The 22,515-nt window shown below is 38.4% G+C and overlaps 1 pseudogene; it reads left to right on the top strand.

Moving 5' to 3' along the window:
* Positions 1–22,515, top strand: part of LOC145557476 (uncharacterized) — a 66,930-nt pseudogene that overhangs the window by 5,977 nt on the left and 38,438 nt on the right.

Here is a 22,515-nt window from a genome sequence, read left to right as displayed (position 1 = left end):
GTACCTTTCACGCCTTGGTTTAAGGACGGAACCTCGGGTTAAGTATAGACTCCTTGGAGTGCTTAGGGGAATTATTATGAAAGAATAAGGAGGCTAGAAATTAGGTTAAAGAGGGAGAAGAGAATGATTTTTGGTGTAAGGTGAGAAAGAATTATTATTGGTGCCCCGTACATCAGAAATGAGGGGGTATTTATAGAGAAAATGTGCTGAGGGAGCACACGGAACCCTAAAATGATAAAAACCCTAAAAAAGTATCCCGCAACACGACAAAGTGTACCGTGACACGGGAAGTCCTACCGTCAGACGACAAACTTTCCCGCGACACGGTACATTTTTAGTGTGACGCGGGAAATTTTCAGAAAACGGGAAAGAAAACGCGTTAAGGGTTTACGCGGAAAAGACACGAAATGTCCCGTGACACGGAACAGGTACCATGACACGGCAGTATCCACCGTGACACGGTAAATTACACCGTGTCACGGTATGGGAGACGCGGAAGTTACACGGAAAAACAGCTCCGTGTCACGGGGAATCCCACTGTCAGACAGTGTAAATTCCCGTGACACGGTGGAAAATGCCGTGACGCGGGAGTTGTTTAGGTACGAAGAACGCAAATAGGACATGGAATAGCCCCGCATCACAGAAAGGGCACCGTGTCACGGGGATTCCCACCGTCAGACAGTGCAATTTCCCGTGACACGGTGGAATTGCACTGTGCGCGGTGATTCCAGGTTTTTACCCGTTTTTAAAACCATCATAACGTTTGATCCGTAACTCGGAATGAGACATATAATATATCATTGGAAAGCTTATCAAGTCTAATTTCCAACCCAATTAGAATCAAGTCAAAAAAATATGTAGATTTTAGGATATGGCCGTTTTAGTGGAAGGGTGTCGGTTTTAGGTCGAGTTTGGTGTTTTGCTCATATCTTTTTCGTTATAGCTTGGAATTGGGCTTATGATATATGGTTGGAAAGCTTTTTTAAAGGCCTATCCAAAAAAATAATAATTGGTTCAAAATTTTTTATCCATAAAATCAGTTTCTCTCAGTTTTGCGATGTGGACACTAAAAGTGGAAAATAGGTTATGGTTTAGGGAAATGAGCTAGAAATTGAATTGGTTCATGAAATATGTTGGATAGAACATGGATTTAAGCACTCCAAAGATTAAATACTCAACTCTACCAATAATGGCGGTGAAAGGTGTTCATCAACGGGTTTGGTTTTGGGGAGACATTTTTAGGTGTCTACAGAATCCCCCACTTTGACTGAGTTTGTAGAAACGTCAGTTTCGAAAACGATAGTCAAAGTAGCCGATAGGGACGGAGAATGATTTAAGACGTTCTGCGATCCTAAATCATTCTGTATACGCCGATACCTGCAGAAAAATGTTAGTTCTACAGATAAAAGAGTAAAGGGATAGAATGCTTATCTAACACCAGTGTATTGGTTGCAAATGAGCTTGGTAGCTTCCTATGCTTGAAGGAATCCACCGGATGACGTCTGTTGAAATGCTTTCCATGCTTGAGGAAAGCCGACTAAGGAGTTTGGTAGTTTTCTAAGCCTGAAGAAACCTACCGGATAATACTTTCCATGCTTGAGGAAAGCCGACTAAGGAGTTTGGTAGTTTTCTAAGCCTGAAGAAACCTACCGGATAATACTTTCCAAGCTTGAGGAAAGCCGACTTGGCGGTTTTCTATACTTGAAGAAAAATCCACCGATAACGCTTTCCAAGCCTGAGGAAAGCCGACTGATGAATATGGTGTCATTCTATGCTTGAAGAATTCCACCGATAATGCCTTCCATGCTTGAGGAAAGCCGATTTGGCGGTTTTCTATACTTGAAGAAAAATCCACCGGATAATACTTTCCATGCTTGAGGAAAGTCGAAAGATGATGAGATTGCAAGTCTCTGTGTATCGAGAACCTTGCGTCATGAAATGATGGTGGTCCGCTTGTCCCCGGACGTGGGCTGTAGATGGTCCGCTTGTCCCCGGACGTGGGCTGTAGATGGTCCGCTTGTCCCCGGACGTGGGCTGTAAATGGTCCATTTATCCCCGGACGTGGGCTGTAGATAAGACCTGCAAAAATAAATTTGCCAATGGACTCGTATATACTGTGATTGACTTGACCACTAACTTGACCAAGTTTGACTTGATGTGACATGACATGTGTATGACTTGTGAGTGTGTGTGTGTGTGTGTATGTGTGTGTGCAGACACAAGCAAACGAAGATGCAAAAGTAAAAAATTTTCCGTCAATTTTTGTCATGAGTGGAGGGTACTGACTTTCTCCCGAAAAAGAAAGATGTGAAAACTGAACTTTTATTTTCGAACTTCCTTCCAAAAGAAAAGACGCGAAAAAAGGAAAGAAGTTTTAAGCTTCCTCGTTGAGCAAGACAAAATGAATCGCATGGATTGAATTGCTTTTCTTGAAAGTAATGTATGCATGATGCATGTCCTTAGGCTAGGAGGCTAAGGAAAATTACATCATGTGACACGATGAATGAACTTAGGTCATGGAGCTAAGCATCATATATGGTGTAAAGAAACGATCTTGAACGTCACTTAGGTCTGGAAGCTAAGCACGTATACAGATGAAGTGATTATTGCATAATGAACGTTGCTTAGGTCAAGGAGCTAAGCACAATATGCTTTGTATGATTAAAAATCATTGATATATAAATGTTTCTCAGCACATTATGCGATGCATGAAACAATGAATATTGCTCAGGTCAGGGAGCTAAGCAAGTATACAACGTTTCTTATAATGAATGTTATCTTGAAAGATGATGAAGCATGCGCAGTAAGGAAATAAGATATCATGATAAAGGGTTCCTAAAGGGAAGGATGATATGGATATGAATGTGTGAGTGAAATGTGTGAATGTGATACTAAGGCTGGCTGCAAGGGTTATGGCGATGGAAAGAGATGTGAGAAGAGTCAAAGATGATGACTCTTTAGGCTAAGTAGGCTAAATGGTGTGGGTTCAAGCCCCCAAGTCTAGATCTAAATGGGTAGGGGTAAGCATTGGATATTCTTTGACTCGATCATGCATGGATATGAATATGAATGTGGCCGCACCTCGATGTGAGGTTGCCTACGTATCCGTCAGGAATCAGGCCGAACGTAGCTCTAACCGAACTTTGCACAAGTGTATGTACACCTTAAAGAGGTCTTTCAAGGGTTGTAATGTGGTTAAGTTGATGGTTTAAGGAAGAAAGGGGTAAAAGGCTCAAGACCCGAGAGAATCCCCAAGATGTGTAATTTTGAATTTAAAAATTTTGAATTTTGCAAGTTTATTTTCAACTTTTTTTTTTTTTTTTTTTTTTTGTTTTTTTTTTTGTTTTGAATTTCTTTTTTTCTCTTTTTTTTATTCTTTTGAATCAATGTAGACAATCTCAGATCATGCGGTCCATCACTCACTTAGCATTCATGTTTCTCAGGCACGGTACCAAGCACTCGATGAGAGACGCAATTTGAGACGTGTTCATATCAAAGACATTGGAACACTTGCCTTTAGATATTGTTTTATTGTTGCTTTGCTGCTTTTTTTTTTACTTGCTTTTTGAATGTTATACAATTACACATCTTCCAATCCCAGGGTTAAGTGAATGTGGGTTGAAGAAATGAAGGCCAAACGTTAGACGAGGCTCAAAATGGTTGATGAAGAAATAGAATGTGATTGAACGGTCAACAGGGAATGACATGGTTGCAAAGGTGCCTCAAGTCATTGGTGTACCTTGGGTTTAGTTCGGTAATTGATTTTTTTTTTTTAATTGAGAATGAATGAATGAATGAAAAATTCTATGATCGAGATGTAAAGGAAAATTGCTCATTTTATTAATGGAAAAGGTGAACGAAACACATGAAACATATAAAAAAAATTCAAAGTGGAAAACCTATGCTAGACATGAATGGGGGAATGGAGAAGAATGATAAAGAAAGAAATCATGAAATCTTGCACGAAGGATCTGTGTGCCTTGTATTCATTACTTCTTGCCGCCTGGAGGGACAAGAACTTTGTTTGCATCCATCAAGTCTTGAATGACGTCCTTCAAATTCCAACATTGCTCCGTAGTGTGGCCCCTTCCTTGATGGTACTTGCAATAGGCATTGGTATTCCATTTGGCGCTCCTTTCTTCAGGTTTTGGCTCTGGAAATGGCCCAATAGGTGTGATTAAGCCTTGACTGTAAAGGCGATCAAAGGCCGCATCATAAGTCATTCCTAAAGGAGTGTAAGTTCTTTTCTTCTTGGGCAATGGAGTATCAAGAGCTAACACTTCATTGAGATCAACTTGGCTTATATTGTTGGTAGTATTTTTGTGCTTAGAAGACGAAGAAGAAGGATGGTCGTTCTTCTTATTTTTCCAAGTGTTATTATTGTTACTACCAGCACTCTTTATTAGCTCATCCTCGATATTGATGCCGATGTCGTATACAGCTTCGAAAGTGTTCAGTGGAAGAAATCTGAGATGTTCCCTATATTTATGAGTCAGATTTTGAATAAAGAGGCGAACCATCTCTCTTTCTTTGGGGGGATCTACCAAGAGTGAAGCTGTTTCCCTCCACCTGTTCAGATAAGCGGTGAAGCCTTCATTCTCTTTCTGTTTGAGAATGGAGAGTTCACGTTCAGAAGTTTTAGTTTGAATGTTACACTTGTAACGATTCATGAAACTTTCGATGACATCTTGCCAAGTCGTAGTACGCTTGGCATCTAGGGAATAGAACCATTGTTGGCAAACATGTTCTAAGGAGAGAGGGAACACCGTAGGGAAGAGTGTTACGTCCAATCCCTTAAGAGCCATGGTTGCAGAGAATGCCTTCAAATGGAATATTGGATTGTCAGTAGGGTTGAACTTTGGAATACCAGCAGTGGAGAACTTTTCAGGGAGTCTGTCCTTCACATCCAAAGGAGTGGGAGGCCGTTCCACATAAGTGAAATCCTCAGAAATCTTACTCATTTGTTCCTTCAGTTTGTCAAGGGTGGAAACAGTGACCTTATTTTGTTCCATGGTAGTGACCCTAGTGGTAAGGGTTTGCATCATGGCAGACAGTGCCTCGATGGATTTGTTGATATTCTCAATATCTTCTTTAATGGCCATTGAAAGGTGAATTAGATCTGAGAGATTGTTGCGGTAATGACTCGAACCGTATTAATCTATCCCTGTTCCTTGACCAAGTACTGTGAAATAAAAATAATTCACTTAATTGTTTGACTCATTGCTCAAGATAGGAAAGGAAGGAAAAAATAGACATTTGAAAACAGGTGAGAAAACTCCACTCATTTTTTTTATTATGACGAAAAAAAAAGGTGCATGAACCTAATATACGACCATAAACGACCTAGTGCATGACTCGAGTCGGAACATAAAGAAAGTGTGTGGACTATACTTGACTCGTGAGTGACTAAGTGATGTCATAAGACTCGTGGTATGATCGTATGGCTAGACATGTGAACAATAACCAAAATGACTGACGCGAGGACCAAATTAACACGGAAGACTTAAAAAAAAGCTGACTGGACTTATTTCAAGGGCACCGTGACACGGAAGACTGTACCGTGTCACGTGACGAGCTGCCGTGACGTAGTGGTTTTTTTTTTTTTTTTTTTTTTTTTTTTGGAAAATCCACCGTGTCACGGTGGAAATTGCCGTGACACGGTGAACTTTCCCGTGCCACGGTAAACATTCCCGTGCCACGGTGGATGCTGACGTGGCACGAGTTTTTTTTTTTTTTTTTGCTGCAGGTCCACCGCGCCACGGTGGACAGTCCCGTGTCGCGGCAACCCTCCCCCCCCCCCCCCCCCCCCTTTTTTTTCCTAATTACTAAGTGAGTACGGTCCGTTGGCAATTGTTAGTTATAAAATAATCCACCATAGACAAAGAAAGATCGTTAAGGTTAGGATCAAAACGACCAAACATAAAACATGTAGGCATAATGATGCAAAGAATAGTTCGCAACCTAAGGTCAAGTTCTATGTTCGACTATGGTCAAGATTATTTGGTGTCAATAGGGTACCATGGTTAAGAGTTTGGACGCGTTAGCAAGGCAACCTCCCTTGAGGGTGTATGCCAACGGGCGGCTCCGCGAGTTCGTGATGAAATCGAACTCGACTCCATGGTTTGGGTGGATTTAATAACTCGGATGAACCCTTATTGCCATGAGCGTTTTTGGGTTGATAGAGCTTAAATCCCCTGGGGCTAAGACGTATGTAGAACACATACGTTTTTTAAGAAAAATCGAAGGAAGTCGACTGTGAGGAAAGAAAATAAGCCACCGGACTGATTTTAGGACTGCCGTGACACGGCAAAAATTCCCGTGTCACGCTACTGTGCACCGTCAGACGGTGCACTGTACCGTGACACGGCAGATTTAGCCGTGGCACGGCAGTCAAAAGATCTGACTGGTGCCCTGTTTTCCTTCGCGCGCAACCAAGTTATCCAATTTTTCCTACGGGACAGACCTGAATGCGACGTTAAAACGTCTATGCAGATGCAAAAATGCCAAATTAATCACAGGAATATTTTTTTCAAGAATCTTTCAAGTCTCATCCACTCATCTTAATTAAATACCGATCACTCAAATCGATAAATAATCAAGAAAACTCCCCAGTGGAGTCGCCAAATTGTAGGCGTCGCTCGAAGTGCGCCTACGTAAAAGCATGTTGTGAATATGCTTGACATTCATAGGAAGTGGGAATTGACATAATATGATTAGGGACAAATAAAGTAGGGAGCCGCCAACAAGTTTTTAAGGAACTTGTAAACCGTTCACGGATCATAAAAGGCAACCACGATAAAGGGACAACGAAGGCAACAACGATTGACTCGTGAAGGTTACACCATGAATAAACTTTTAGTAACTTCAATAAAAATATAAATCAAACGGAAATTAAATTAAATAAAAAGTAGAGTTGATTTGGTCCAAACCCTCAGTTATTTGTACCTTTCACGCCTTGGTTTAAGGACGGAACCTCGGGTTAAGTATAGACTCCTTGGAGTGCTTAGGGGAATTATTATGAAAGAATAAGGAGGCTAGAAATTAGGTTAAAGAGGGAGAAGAGAATGATTTTTGGTGTAAGGTGAGAGAGAATGATTATTGGTGCCCCGTACATCAGAAATGAGGGGGTATTTATAGAGAAAATGTGTTGAGGGAGCACACAGAACCCTAAAATGATAAAAACCCTAAAAAAGTATCCCGCAACACGGCAAAGTGTACCGTGACACGGGAAGTCCCACCGTCAGACGGCAAACTTTCCCGCGACACGGTACATTTTTAGTGTGACGCGGGAAATTTTCAGAAAACGGGAAAGAAAACGCGTTAAGGGTTTACGCGGAAAAGACACGGAATGTCCCGTGACACGGCACAGGTACCATGACACGGCAGTATCCACCGTGACACGGTACAGTACACCGTGTCACGGTATGGGAGACGCGGAAGTTACACGGAAAAACAGCTCCGTGTCACGGGGAATCCCACTGTCAGACGGTGTAAATTCCCGTGACACGGTGGAAAATGCCGTGACGCGGGAGTTGTTTAGGTACGAAGAACGCAAATAGGACACGGAATAGCCCCGCGTCACAGCAAGGGCATCGTGTCACGGGGATTCCCACCGTCAGACAGTGCAATTTCCCGTGACACGGTGGAATTGCACTGTGCGCGGTGATTCCAGGTTTTTACCCGTTTTTAAAACCATCATAACTTTTGATCCGTAACTCGGAATGAGGCATATAATATATCATTGGAAAGATTATCAAGTCTACTTTCCAACCCAATTAGAATTAAGCAAAATAATATGTATATTTTATTATATGGCCGTTTTAGTGGAAGGGTGTCGGTTTTAGGCCGAGTTTGGTGTTTTGCTCATATCTTTTTCGTTATAGCTCGGAATTGGGCTTATGATATATGGTTGGAAAGCTTATTTAAAGGCATATCCAACAAAATAATAATTGGATCAAAATTTTATATCCATAAAATCAGTTTCTCTCAGTTTTGCGATGTGGACATGAAAAGTGGAAAATAGGTTATGGTTTAGGGAAAGAGCTAGAAATTGAATTGGTTCATGAAATATGTTGGATAGAACATGGATTTAAGCACTCCAAAGATTAAATACTCAACTCGACCAATAATGGCGGTGAAAGGTGTTCATCAACGGGTTTGGTTTTGGGGAGACATTTTTAGGTGTCTACAATGTCTCAATTTACTATATAATAAAGCTACATGCCTACATGTCTTAATTAACTATCTATATATAGATATACATACTATTTCATGACATCGTTTAAGGACAATTTTTTAATCTCATTATCACTTTTTATATAATTGCTATTTAAGAAATTATAATTACCTAATTTCCTTTTTATATATCTATGATCAATAAATAGGTACATTTCTCCATGTGAAGCAGTTTGGAGAATATTTGGATTTGATATTCATTACAGAAGTCCTCCCGTTGAAATATTTAGTTTCCATCTTGAAGGCGAACAAAACATTATATTTGAAGATGATGAACCAATTGATTCAATTGCAAATAAATCGGGGTTTGATCGTTCAATGTTCTTAGGTTGGATGGAATGCAATAAAAGGGACAATTTAGATAGACAATTTACATATGTTGAGTTTCCAACCAAGTTTGTGTGGAAACCACAACTAAAGCAATGGCAGCGAAGAAAACTAGATTTTTCCATTGGACGAATATATCATGTCCCTCCTGGCTGCGGAGAAATATATTATCTGAGGATATTGTTGAATATAGTTAAAGGTCCAACATGTTATAATGATATAAGGACTGTCAATGGTATTGTGTATCCTTCATTCAAAGAGGCATGCAATCAATTGGGGTTATTAGATGATGACAATAAATACATAGATGGTATTACAGAGGCAAGCTTTTGGGGGTCTTCACAATATTTGAGAACTGTTTTTGTGACCCTATTATTATCAGGGAGTTTATCTAGACCGGAACATGTGTGGGAGCAAACCTGGCAATTACTTGCAGAGGATATTCTTTATAAACAAAGATCAATACTTCAAATTTCAGGTAGCAAATAAAGTACCTTTTTATTTTTAAAAAAAAAAAAATTAAACATATTAATTGTTTTATATAAATGTAGAATGTGCTGCTATAACTAAATTAAATAATGATAATTGTTACAATTAGTTATTAGAAGCTAACTTATACTAATTTCTTATGTATGTCTATTAGACTTAGAGCTGAATGAAGAACAATTACATAATGTCATTTTAGTAGAGATAAAGAAGATGTTATAGAGCAGTGGTCGGAGTCTTAAACAATATTCTCCAATGCCTTTTCCTGATCAATTATTAGTCACAGAGGGTCTAAACAAACTTATACAAGCTGAGCTTTAATATGACATAACAACCATGGATAAAGATCACAAGAATATGCTTTTAACACTAATAGAAAAAATGAAAAAGGCACCCCTCAATTGCCACCGGTTCATTCCAAACCGGTGGCAAAAAAGGCAAACAAATGGGCGGGGAAGTTTAATGGAACCGGTTCAGTTGAAACCGGTGGCAAAAAATATTTAGGCCACCGGTTTGAACTGGTGCCAATGTGAACCGGTGGCTTTTTTTTTTTTTAAAAAAAAAAAACCACCTTTCCTTCCTCCTCCTTTCTTCTTTCTCTTTCCTTTTCATTTTCGTTCGACCCTCACTGTTGCATTCGAAAACCCTCACTGTCCTTCTCCCCTTTCCCTCCACCACAACCGCCACCAACTTCGGCCACCTTCATTGTCGGAGGGTCGAAAACCCTCCACCACAGCCGCCTTCTCTTTCCCCTTTCTTTCTCTTTCATTTTCTAAGGTTCGAAAACCACTCTACCACAGCCGCCTCCACCACTCCACAGCCGCCACCACCAATCCACCACCGCGCCACCGCCGCTGGTTCCTCCACCACCGAGGGTCGTCCTTAATTTCTCCTCCCCTTAGCTTGCACCTCCAACTAGCTTAGGGTAAGTTTTAATTTTTTAGTTAAAAATTGGACAATTATTTTGAAATATGCACTTATATTATTTTCAATTGTATTTTGAACAATTGTTAATCAAATTAAATTTAAGGTTTGAATATAATTTTACCCTAGTTTTTCTTAATTTTGGTTTATTGGAAAATTTTGAATAAATTATAGATTAATTAGATATTAACCTTGTTCCTTAGTTGAAATTTTGTATGTTTTAATGGGTAATTTTAGGTTGATTTAATGAGTAATTTTGAATATATTAAAGATTAGTAAAAGTGTTACTTAATTAGTTGAATTTTGGTATGTTTTAATGTGTAATTTAAGGTTGTTTTAATGGGTAATTATGAATATATTAGAGAATTAGTGACCTTGCTACTTAGTTGTGAATAAATTAGAGAATTGTGAATACATTAGAGAATTGTGAATAATATAGGAAATTGTGAATAAATTAGTGAATTGTGGATAAATTAGAGAATTAGTGATCTTGCTACCTAGTTGTGGATAAATTAGAGAATTGTGAATAAATTAGAGAATTGTAAATACATTAGAGAATTGTGAATAATTTAGAGAATTAGTGATCTTGCTACTTAGTTGTGAATAAATTAGAGAATTGTGAATACATTAGAGAATTGTGAATACATTAGAGAATTAGTGACGTTGCTAATTTTTGTTTTTTTTTAATGATTCATATGTGAAGCACGAGTTTAGCTTGAGGAATATATATTTAGCTCAAGTGGGAAGTTAATAAGTGTACATCCATTGTACTTGCTATATTGGTATGAATTATAAACTTTACTAAGCTTTATTTCTTTCTAATTATCCATTTAATAAAAGTTTTTTCATGATATTACAACTTGTGTATTGTTTAATTGCAAATAAATACAACAATATATAGATTTCTTGCATCATCATATGCCTAGATACCCGTTCAAGGCTTTCTTATTAGGAGAAAGTCTTGAATAGTCCCCGGTTGGGACTGTTCTTGAATGTGTATTCTCACTTAGGTGGTGAATGTATGTCTTTTTTTTGATTTTAAGGAACATCTTGGCTTACCATTTCCTCACTATGTTTTCTGGATACATATGTGGGTAAGTAGTTATCTACATCGTGTACTTGGAGAACTAGAGGGAAATGCTACCAGATTTTCCTTACAATTGGAAAGTTGACATACATTCACTACTGAGAGTAGACATTGAAGGATGGGTTAGGTTGGAGTGATAAGGACCCTTTGGAAACATGCTTTTTTCACTAAATGAATGGTATATTCACGATGTGTAATTGAATTTGATTTACATAAAATATGTAGCAATTACACATTATTCATAATATGTTGCTATATATGTTTAGAGACAATTTACTAAATGGAGAAGGATCGTGGTTGGATGTATGGTAGACGTGATACATTGGAATTTTTGAATGGGGTTCAAGAGTTTTGCGAGAGGGATTTATCTTATCAACGCAAACTGGGTGACAAAGGCCTTTATTGTCCTTGTATTGATTGTAATCATGTGAATGTGGTCAAGAGTGTTGAAATCATTAGAGATCACGTATTATGTTGTGGGTTTAGGCATAAATACCATGTGTGGATTTGGCACGGTGAAGGTGGAAAGTATAATGGGGATCTTGATCGGAATGATGTGTGTGATAGAAGCAATGAGATTCATGTGGACGAGAAATACGAGAATGATGACTATATTATAGATAATGGTGAGGATGGAGCCGATGATGATAAGGAGGATGAGGTCGAGGATGAAGACGTGGATAAGATAATGCATGGTGTTGAAGGTGGCGTGTTTGAGTTATTATTGGGGGCTTCCAAAAAGCCTTTGTATCCTGGGCGCAAAAAATACTACAAACTATCAGCCATGCTAACACTTTTTAACATTAAGTCGAAGCATGGGTGGACGGACATTAGTTTTACTTCTTTGTTGACCGCATTAAGTGATACGTTGCCTGATGGGAATGAAATTCCTAAGTCTTACTATTATGCAAAGAAGCTCATGTGTCCCTTTGGTTTGGAGTATAAGAAGATACATGCATGTCCTAATGATTGTATTCTTTATCGAAATGAGTATGAACAATTGCAGGAGTGTCCACGATGCAAGCTATCGCGCTACAAGCGCATGAGTTGCAATCCTGGTACGGAGGGACCTCCTGATAAGGTGTTGTGATATCTTCCCATTATTCCAAGTTTTAAGCGTCTATTCTCAATACCAAAAGACGCTAAAAACTTGAGGTGACATGTAGAGGGAAGAAAGAAAAACATAATGCTGAAGCATCCAGCTGACTCCCCGCAGTGGAGGAACATTGATTTGAAGTTTGAGAAATTTGGTGATGAAGTCAGAAATTTAAGGCTTAGGTTGTGCACAGACGAGATGAATCAATTTGGCACTCTTAGTACCTAACACAGCACATGGCCGATACTTTTAGTGATCTATAATTTGCCTCCTTGGTTGTGCATGAAATGTAAGTATGTAATGCTTTCATTGCTAATAATGGGGCCTAGGCAACCTGGAAACGACATAGATGTTTACCTTACGCCACTTATTAATGACTTGAGAAAGATGTGGGACGAAGGGGTTTCCGTTTTCGATGCTCATAAGAACAAGATGTTCTCATCGCTTGCAGCCCTTATGTGGACCATGAATGACTTCCCTGCATATGGTAACTTGTGTGGGTACAAGGTCAAAGGAAAAAAAGCATGCCCCATATGTATTGATGACACATCAAGCATATACCTTAAGAATTCTCGCAAAGATGTCTACTGGCGGACTCGAAGGTGCCTTAAGCATGATCACCCGTACCGTAGGAAGAAAAAGGCTTTCGATGGGACAGTGGAAGAGGAACTGCGCCTAGACCATTGACTGTTGCTGATATTTATGCTCGGGTTAAGGGTATACGAACGATGTTTGGAAAATCAGAAAAAACGGTGGTCTCAGCTGCTATGTTTAAGAAAGAATCAATCTTTTGGAAGCTTGCGTACTAGAAAGAACATGACGTTAGGCACTGTCTTGATGTGATGCATATAGAGAAGAATGTGTGTGATGCTCTTTTGGGAACACTGATGAATATACAAGGCAAAACAAAGGACGAAAAGGGTGCACGGTTAGATTTGCAAAAGATGGGGATTCGTCCAGAATTGTGGGCTCGGGAAAAGGTTAGAAAGGGAAAGGTTGGAAAGGGAAAAAAACCGGGAAAAGAAGATGAAAATGTTTCGAAAAAAGGGAAGGAGAAGAGCAAGGGAAAGGGAAAGGGAAAGGCCACGTATGCGTCAAAGAAGAAAGTTGAGGGTACAGGGAAGGATGAAAAGACTTATTTACCTCCGGCTTGCTAAACATTGTCAAGGGTAGAGAAACGTATGTTTTGTGCATGTCTATATGACATTAAGGTTCCATTAGGGTACTCATCTAACATGAAAATATTTGTATCCTTGAATGGAGAATTGAAGCTGACAAGTATGAAATCCCATGATTGTCACATTATGATGCAAATATTCCTACCGATTGCAATCCGTGGTATTTTACCGAAGCACGTGAGGGAAGAGATTACAAGCCTTTGTTCGTTTTTCAATACAATATGCAGCAAAGTGCTTGATCCTTGTACAGTAGATGCTTTGCAAGCAGATGTGGTTTTGACTTTGTGCAAATTTGAGATGTATTTCCCACCCTCATTTTTTGACATAATGGTTCATCTGATTCTTCATTTGGTGCGTGAGATTGAGTTATGCAGTCCAGTGTTCATGAGATGGTACTATCCTTTTGAAATACACATGGGTATATTGCAAAATAAAGTACGGAATCGGGCTCACCTAGAAGGAAGTATGATGCAAGGGACCATGAGTGAGAAGATAGGTAACTTTTTGGCCAACTATATAGCCGTTTCTCAACCTATTGGTTTTCCTACTTCTTGACATGAAGGGAGACTTGATGGTCATGGAACAATTGGGTCAAAACGAATGTCACCTGACCGAGATCAGTTCTTAAAAGCACACCTTTATGTGTTGCACCATGTTGCAGACGTTCACGCATATTTAGACGAGCACATGGCTAGTTTGCGTGACGAATTTCCATCGAAAGGTGAAAGGGCACTTATGCAGTTGCATTATAAGAGGTTTATTAATTGGCTTCGTGATCGAGTAATGGGTCGATTAGATGATACTAATTTGACCGATACAGTACGGTGGCTTGCATACGAACCTAGGGATGATGTTTGTTCATTTGAGGGATATGACATCAATGGGTACACTTTTTTGAATGAGGGTCGGGATTTGAAATCTTCCTCCACCCAAAACAGTGGTGTAACGCTTGTGGCATCGTCAAGGGATTTTGCAAATGCTAAGGATAAATCACCTGTCAATGCAAAGTTGTCATACTATGGTCAAATTCAAGAAATATGGGAGCTTGATTATTGTAACTTCACGGTTGCTCTTTTCAAGTGTAAGTGGGTTGATAATATCAGGCGTAACGTCAAATATGATGACTTTACTCTTGTAGATCTTGGCCATTTGAATGATAGTGCGGAACCATTTATCCTTGCATCTCAAGCTAAGCTAGTGTTCTACGTAACTGACCTAGTCGATTCATAATGGTCTATTGTGCTTGCTGGCAAAAGAAGAATCCTAGGCATTGGAGATGTTGAGGATGAGGAAGAATATGATGCGTTTGATAATTTTGCACCTTTTAGTGTTCCTAGACCTGTTGTACCAAATGACATACACGACGAAGCAGGTTATATATATGATTAGACCACAACGAAGGAATTTCAGATTGAGGTACTATGATTAAATGTTAGTAATGGTTTCATTGCAAATATAGTTTAGTTATCATGTATATAGGAGCATAAGTAGGATAAAATGACATAAATGAGCTTATATTTGACCCAAATTCTTTGTTTTGTATATAAACTAACATTTAATCATTCTAACAAATCATATTCATTATATTTAACAAGGTTATAGGACCATAAGTAGGTGAAAATGGCTTAAATGAGCTTTCACTTAACCCAAGTCCTTTGTTTTGTGTATAAACTAACATTTAATCATTATAACAACTCGTATGCATTATATTTAACTTTTTTGATGCTTGAAATTTCATAAGAGTATTCATTTGCACTATTACTTTACTATACACTAATATCGTTTTATGTTTGTTTTGACAGGTGCTTATATCTCATGGAGGACGATCATGACCTTCATTGTGTAAAGGACATTGAGGATAATGACTAGATGAGTTTGAGCAAGGAGGTTGATTTAGGTGTTCTAGAGGATCAGGCTCAATATGAGTTTGAGCGTAGGCTTGTAGAATTTGAAATTTCAGCTGAACGTGCGCCGCCTATTGAAAATAAAGTATGTGAGATTGTACATGAGAACCCGACTCATGAAACTCATGGCCAAGGACAAGATTAAAACAACACAGGTGGTGGAGGGGGTGTAAAGGCACCAGCTAAAAGAAGGGGTAGGGGTCCGACGACAAGTTTTAAGAAACCTACCGGTCCCATGGTCTTGGAGTATGACAACAACGGCCAACTCGCTGGCAAATGGCGTCGACAATATGGTAATCAAGTTGGCATGTGTGCGCGCAAAATCCCCATTATACTTACAATGCGGCAAGTACCTCCGGGTTTAATTCAAACCTTTTGGTATGATATAAGGGTAAGTGTTTTGTTAACACATTTAAACAATTTAAGAAAACTTCACCTTACGGTTGTTTGTAAATAGAAACTAATAATTGGTTTGTACTTGTGCTTGCAGAAGCTATTTTGTATTCCTAATGATGCCGAGAAGAGAAGAGTGTTTGAATCTTTATTAGCGAAAAGATTCAGAGGCTTTAAGACCACCTTAACTAATGGATGGATCTATAAGAAGAAGATGTGCACAGTGGCTTAGCAGAGTAGCAATTGAAGTAATTTGTATGATTCTATGTACAAAGATAAGAAAGCTGTTGAGGATGACCTTCTCCCGTGGCAAAAGTGGCCGAGCGTGTCAAAAGATGACTGGGAAAATTTCGTTATTCAAAGAAGTCAAAAGAAAGCAATTGTAAGTGTGGGTAAATCTGATGCCAATTGAATAAGGAAAAATACACTTTAATAATCCCAACTATGGGCGATTTACCTACAATAATCCCAACTAACGTTTATTCTACAATAATCCCAACTATTAGGTCAGTTTTCCTCCAGCAATCCTGAAAACCGGTTACCAGCTGAAAAGGTAAACTTTTTTTTAAATGCCACATGTCAACACATGATTGGCTTAATTTAAAAAAATTAAAAAAAAAAACAAAAGAAAAAAAATAGATCCCCAAATTCAACCAACCCAGCCAACCGCCGCCAACCGATGTCGTTCCCAGCCACCCACAGTTGATCGGCACCGGCCGACCACCTCCCTAAAAAACAAAAAAAAAAGTTTACCTTTTCAGCAAGTAACCGGTTTTTGGGACTGTTGGAGAAAAACTGACCTAATAGTTGGGATTATTATAGAATAAACGTTAGTTGAGATTATTGTAGGTAAATCGCCCATAGTTGGTATTATTAAAGTGTATTTTTCCATTGAATAATAGCTTGACTCTTTTTAAAGTACTGATACTAACATTTGCGTTTATGTAGAAAATTCAAGAGCAAAATACGAAAAATGCATTGCAGAAGGAATACACCCATCGTATGGGGGCTAAGACATTTGGTGAAAAGAGACCTGAGTGGATCAAAAAGGGTTTATACCCCAAATCGCTTCTAGTGCCATCGAAAGAACCCTCTAGTTTCACGGTCACTACTTTGGTGAGTCGTGCCGATGATTTCTTTTGTTCTCTCCATACGTGTGATAAGGAAATCGAAAATGGGTCATCAAGGGTCCGAAAACCAAAAAAATGGCAGATAAACTTGTAAGTTACCTATGAACTGTTGAATTTTAAGAAGCTTTTGCATCAAAATCACTATACAAACCATTAATTGTATTATTGACATCCTTTTTCCTTTTGCTACAGCTTGAGCACACTAAAGAACTAGTAGAGGGAGAATTGGTCCCAAGTGTGGAGAATGACCCTTTCACCTTGGCTTTGGGAAAGCCATACCATCCAGGACGAGTAGTAGGTTCGGGAGGGTCATTGCTAGGATGGCAAAAGGTGATGGGTCCAGAATACACAAAATCGAGTCGATCTCGAGCAAGTGTTAACTCACCGGATGAGTTGGATGCCAAGGTGGCATCAATTAAGGAACAAGTACGCAACGAGTTAGTAGATGAATTCAATGCTTGGCGAAGCAGATGAACTTACCAACTTTGCCGTTCCCCGCGACTACACCGATCGACTCATGTAGTCACCCATAAGGACAAGGACAAGGTGACAGACATGGAGGAGATGATATACATGGAGAAGATGTGCTACATGAGGTAGTTTCAATTGTATTAAAAGTTTCAAAATATTGAGTTACGTGAAATCTGAGGTGGCATGATGGATGAACTATTGCAGGTTGCTACTCCTACACATGCGGACTCGAGGGAGCTTGATAATCCAACACCGCATGAATATCCAGGTTTATAGGTGATTTGTTTGGTTCTAGCGTAATGAATTTCGTCATATTATCAATGGTGTAGGAAAAGACTTATTTTGATAAATTCTTTTTTTACAAGTGTAGGAAGACACCCGGTGTGAACTTCTAGCCCCGGGGTTTGCAAATGGGGGATAATTGAATTTCGTGGCGTATGGTAGTGCACAAGCGACGACCGGTGATACGGTGGGTCCACATCATTACTCGGTTGGGATCGATTCGGTGATTGCGAGGTTCGAAGACATCCCACTACCGGTACCGATAGAGGAGGTTGAGATAACAAAGATTTGGCAAGCTCAAGGTAGCTTCGTGGATTGGCCACGTGCGTGGGTGAGGTTAATCGACGAGGTAATTTATTTATTTTCATTTTTTTAGTGTTAAATAACCGTTAGACACTCTCTAACTGCACCTCTGAAAATAAAACTGCCGAAATAACACGACTCCCTGGCCACCATCTCCGATGCCGAGGTTGCTCTGGCCCCGACTGCTGCTCCCTAGGCTCGGCAGCGGCTGCCTGGGCTGCTGCAGCCTCGGCGGCGGCTGCCTAGGCTGCTGCATCCTCAACAGCGGCTGCCTGAGCTGTTCCGGCCTCGGTGGCGGCTTCCTGGGCTATTCTGGCCTTGACAGCGGCTCCCTCGGCTGTTCTGGCCTCGGCGGAAGCTGCACTATTTTTTTGGGATTATTTTGAGCCATTATTTTTTTTTCTTTGCTCACTAGGTCGTTGAATTTTCAGATTTCGCATAGAAGCCAAACTTCAAAGAGAAGGAGGGTGGAGAAGCCTAGTAGCATTGATCAACATAATAAGAAGATGAGTGAACAACGGTCTAAGAGTGAACAAGCGTCGAAGTTGTACTCTTCGAGAGGTTCACCCATGCAACCTACTCCACTTGTTGAAGACATTATTCTTTAATCGTTCTCTATTGATTTGACCTTTCTTCACAATCGTGCTTGTCATTTGGTCGATCCCATCGAAGTTGCACTTCCTAAGGCAATGTTCCATTATGATGAGGATGCAGTTGCATGGATTAACAAAGAAGATGTGAAGGAATTTCTACGTGGTGTAAAGCTTAACATTTCCTTCATTCAAACATTCATGAGGTTTTTCAATTCCCACATAATCTACACTTTTTTCAAGTTATTCAAATTTGTGGTGATTATCCTTCATTTGGTTAATTATTCAATGTTCATGCACGCAGAGCACTACAGGAGCACTTAACTTAAACTGATTCTCCTTGTAAAGTTGATTGGTTATGTCCCGAGCAGATATCCACTCCTAGAATCTTAGGCAACTCCCGTGACGTGTTGTATTATGTTGAACAGAGTACCAGGGAATCACTGCGTGCGGGAGACAAGTTCATATTCGCCCCATGTTATAAAGAGTATGTCTAACCATGTCAAATTCAATCGTTTAGCCTCATTATATGTTGACTCCTAAATATTAATTTGTTTGTCTATTGTGAACTTATGTAGGGAGCATTGGAGCCTCATGGTGATTTGTAATTCCAATAACACAATCTATCACCTTGATTCAGCTCGATCATCGGAGAAGTGGCTCGTGAAGGCTATATTGCAAAAGTAAATATATATAGCTTCCTAATGATAATTATTGCTAACTAATTTAGTAGTCAGATGACTAATCAAATTTGAATGTACTTTACTACAGTGTTATGAAGAAGCTACATTGTCGTGCTCCTCAAGGTCCAACATGGAAGTCACCGATGGTAATTTACACGGTATTGTTATTATCTTAAAAATATATGTTAGTTAATATTTGCTAATTTGCTATTCATTTTTCACTGATTTGATTTGTTCGTCATATGCTAGGGCGCACAACAAGAAAATGGACTTGATTGTGCTTTGTATGTGATGAGATTCATGCTTGACATAGTGACTCAGGGACAATCAACAACTTGATGAGGTAAGTCCTAAAACTTAATGAAATGCTCTTTTGATATGATTTCAAGCCTAAGACATCTAAAAGTAGATAACATTGACATGTTATAAGAAATAAATAGTTCATTTGATAAGAAAGGTAGAAATTGGGCTAAATAGAAGTCATATAGGCCATATTTGGGTCTTTTTTTTTTTTTTTTTTTATTAATATGCTCTTTTGATGTGATTTCAAACCTTATACACCTAAAACTAGATAATATTGACATGTTATGAGAAATAAATAGTTCATTTGATAAGAAATGTAGGAAATGGGCAAAATAGAAGTCATCTAGGCCATATTTGGGCCATTTAGAGTAAAATGCGTCTTAAACCTTAACAAAATGTCCTTTTGATTAAATTTTAAGCCTTAGACACCTAAAACTAGATAACATTGACATGTTATGAGAAAGAAATAGTTCATTTGATAAGAAAGGTAGAAAATGGGCTAAAACGAATTGATATAGGCCACATTTGGGCCATTTTTTTGTTAATATGATCTTTTGATGTGATTTCCAACCTTATACACCTAAAATTAGAAAATATTGACATGTTATGTGAAAGAAATAGTTCATTTGTAAGAAATGTAGGAAATGCGCAAAGTAGAATTCATATAGACCATATTTGGGCCATTTTGAGTAAAATGCGTCTTAAACCTTAATAAAATGTTCTTTTGATTCAATTTTAAGCCTTAGACACCTAAAATTAGGTAACATTGACATGTTATGAGAAAGAAATAGTTCATTTGATAAGAAAGGTAGAAAATGGGCTAAAAAGAAGTCATATAGGCCATATTTGGGCCATTTTTTGCTAATATGCTCTTTTGATGTGATTTCTAACCTTATACAGCTAAAACTAGACAAAACTCACATGTTATGATAAAGAAATAGATCATTTGATAAGAAATTTAGAAAATGGGTAAAATGGAAGTCATGCATGTAGGCCATAATGGGGCAATTTTTGGTAAATTGCTCTTTTGATTCAATTTTAAGCCTTAAACACCTAAACCTAGGTAACATTGACATGTTATGAGAAAGAAATAGTTCATATGATAGGAAATGTAGGAAATGGGCATAGTAGAAGTCATATAGGTCGTATTTGGGCCATCTTGAGTACAATGCGTCTTAAAACTTAATAAAATGCTCTGTTGATGTGATTTCAAGCCTTAGACACATAAAACTAGGTAACATTGACATGTTATGAGAAAGAATTAGTTCATTTGGTAAGAAAGGTAGAAAATGGGCTAAATAGAAGTCATGTAGGCCATATTTGGGCCAATTTTTTTTTAATTTGCTCTTTTGATGTGATTTGTAACCTTATACATCTAAAACTAGATAATATTGACATGTCATTTGATAAGAAATGTAGAAAATGGGCTAAAATGGTGGTCATGCATGTAGGCTATATTAGGGCAATTTTTGGTAAAATGCTCTTTTGATTCAATTTTAAGCCTTAGACACCTAATACTAGGTAACATTGACATGTTATGTGAGAGAAATATTTCATTTGATAAGAAATGTAGGAAATGGGCAACGTAGAAGTCATATAGGTCACATTTGGGCCATTTTGAGTAAAATGCGTCTTAAAACTTAATAAAATGCTCTATTGATGTGATTTCAAGCCTTATACACCTAATAATAGCCAACATTGACATGTTATAAGGAAGAAATAGTTCATTTGATAAGAAATGTAGAAAATGGGTAAAGTAGAAGTCATATAGGCCATTTTTTATAAAATACATATTGTTTAGCCTATTTAATTAATTCTAACATAATTTTTCTATATTTCAAGTTTTGCAAGGTACAAAAAGATGGTCTGTTGACAATCAAGGAACTTAATGAAGTTCGCGACTTGTTGTCGTCTTTTATCACCTTTAACATGTAAATGCCAGTTTTATTGTGAATTTATGTTTTGTTAACTTTTTAATTACTACCTCCGTTAAATGTTTTCTGCAACTTTGGAGTGGTTTGCGGTTCACGATGCAAAATTTAAGGGGTAAAGATTAGAGGAAGTTTAGAGATATTAATAAAAGTTGAGGAGAGAGAAAGTAGGACCCCCACTTGCAATTTAGTGGGGAAATCTGTCACTTTTGAGGGAAAGAGTTTTCCCTCTTAAATTTTCACCAAAATTTCAAACAATTTGAAATTTTTGGAGATTCAAATCTCCCAGCAGTTTTTTTTTTTTTTTTTTTTTTTTTTTTTTAAAAAAAAAGACTTCATCATTCAATTTTCAGCATTTAAGAGGCATATAAAAGCAGCCTCATTTAATACAAGTGCATTCAATGTTTTCCCCAAAATACAAGCCATGAAATTGTTCAAAATTACACCATTTGTTTTCAAAAGTTAGCAATAAACACATTCATTAACACCCTAATTATCCAAAAAATTATCCTAACTAAAGTCAGTGTTGCACATCTTCTTCACATAATAGATGCTTCATTGGCTTGGCACCTCCATCATCCATACAACCCAACAGGACAGCCCCTTCTTCACAAAAAAAAAAACCAGCAGGCAGCCCTGTTTTATCAACCTTGAGCTGAAAATTTTCAAGTTAAGCACACAACATGGCAGAGTTAGAAGAAGGGGTGTTTTTGGATGTTGAGCAATTGTTAAGTGAGGAAGAACTGGCAGAGCAATTGTTAAGTGAGGAAGAACTGGCAGAGCTTTACTATGACTATGAAGAACACATGCAAGATTATGGCTTGTATGATGAGTCTGATGATGAAGATATGGAAGAACAGGGGCAGCAAGAAACACAAGAACAAGGGGAGCAAGAAACACAAGATCAGGGCAACACACAACCTTCAAGCAGAAAACAATTGTCTTTGCACAAGAAGAGAGAGATTGTTGATGCAATCTTACTCAAAATGCATAATGGTAACTTACCTAGAGGGTACATGCAAGAATTATCAATCAAATTCAATGTACACAAATCAACAATCACAAGGATATTCAAGGACATAAAAAAACAGTTGGAACAAGTTGATGTGATTGATGTCAGGTCCAAGAGGTTTGGCAGAACTGGGCCTAAACCAAGGGAATTTACTGATGAATTCCTACAATCAGTGCCTCT

The sequence above is a fragment of the Chenopodium album genome, chromosome 9 (genome assembly GCF_948465745.1).
Source record: "Chenopodium album chromosome 9, dcCheAlbu1.1, whole genome shotgun sequence".
NCBI classification, from domain to species: Eukaryota; Viridiplantae; Streptophyta; class Magnoliopsida; order Caryophyllales; family Amaranthaceae; genus Chenopodium; species Chenopodium album.
Note: the sequence above shows the minus strand (reverse complement) of the source record. Positions and strands in the feature narration are given on the sequence as shown.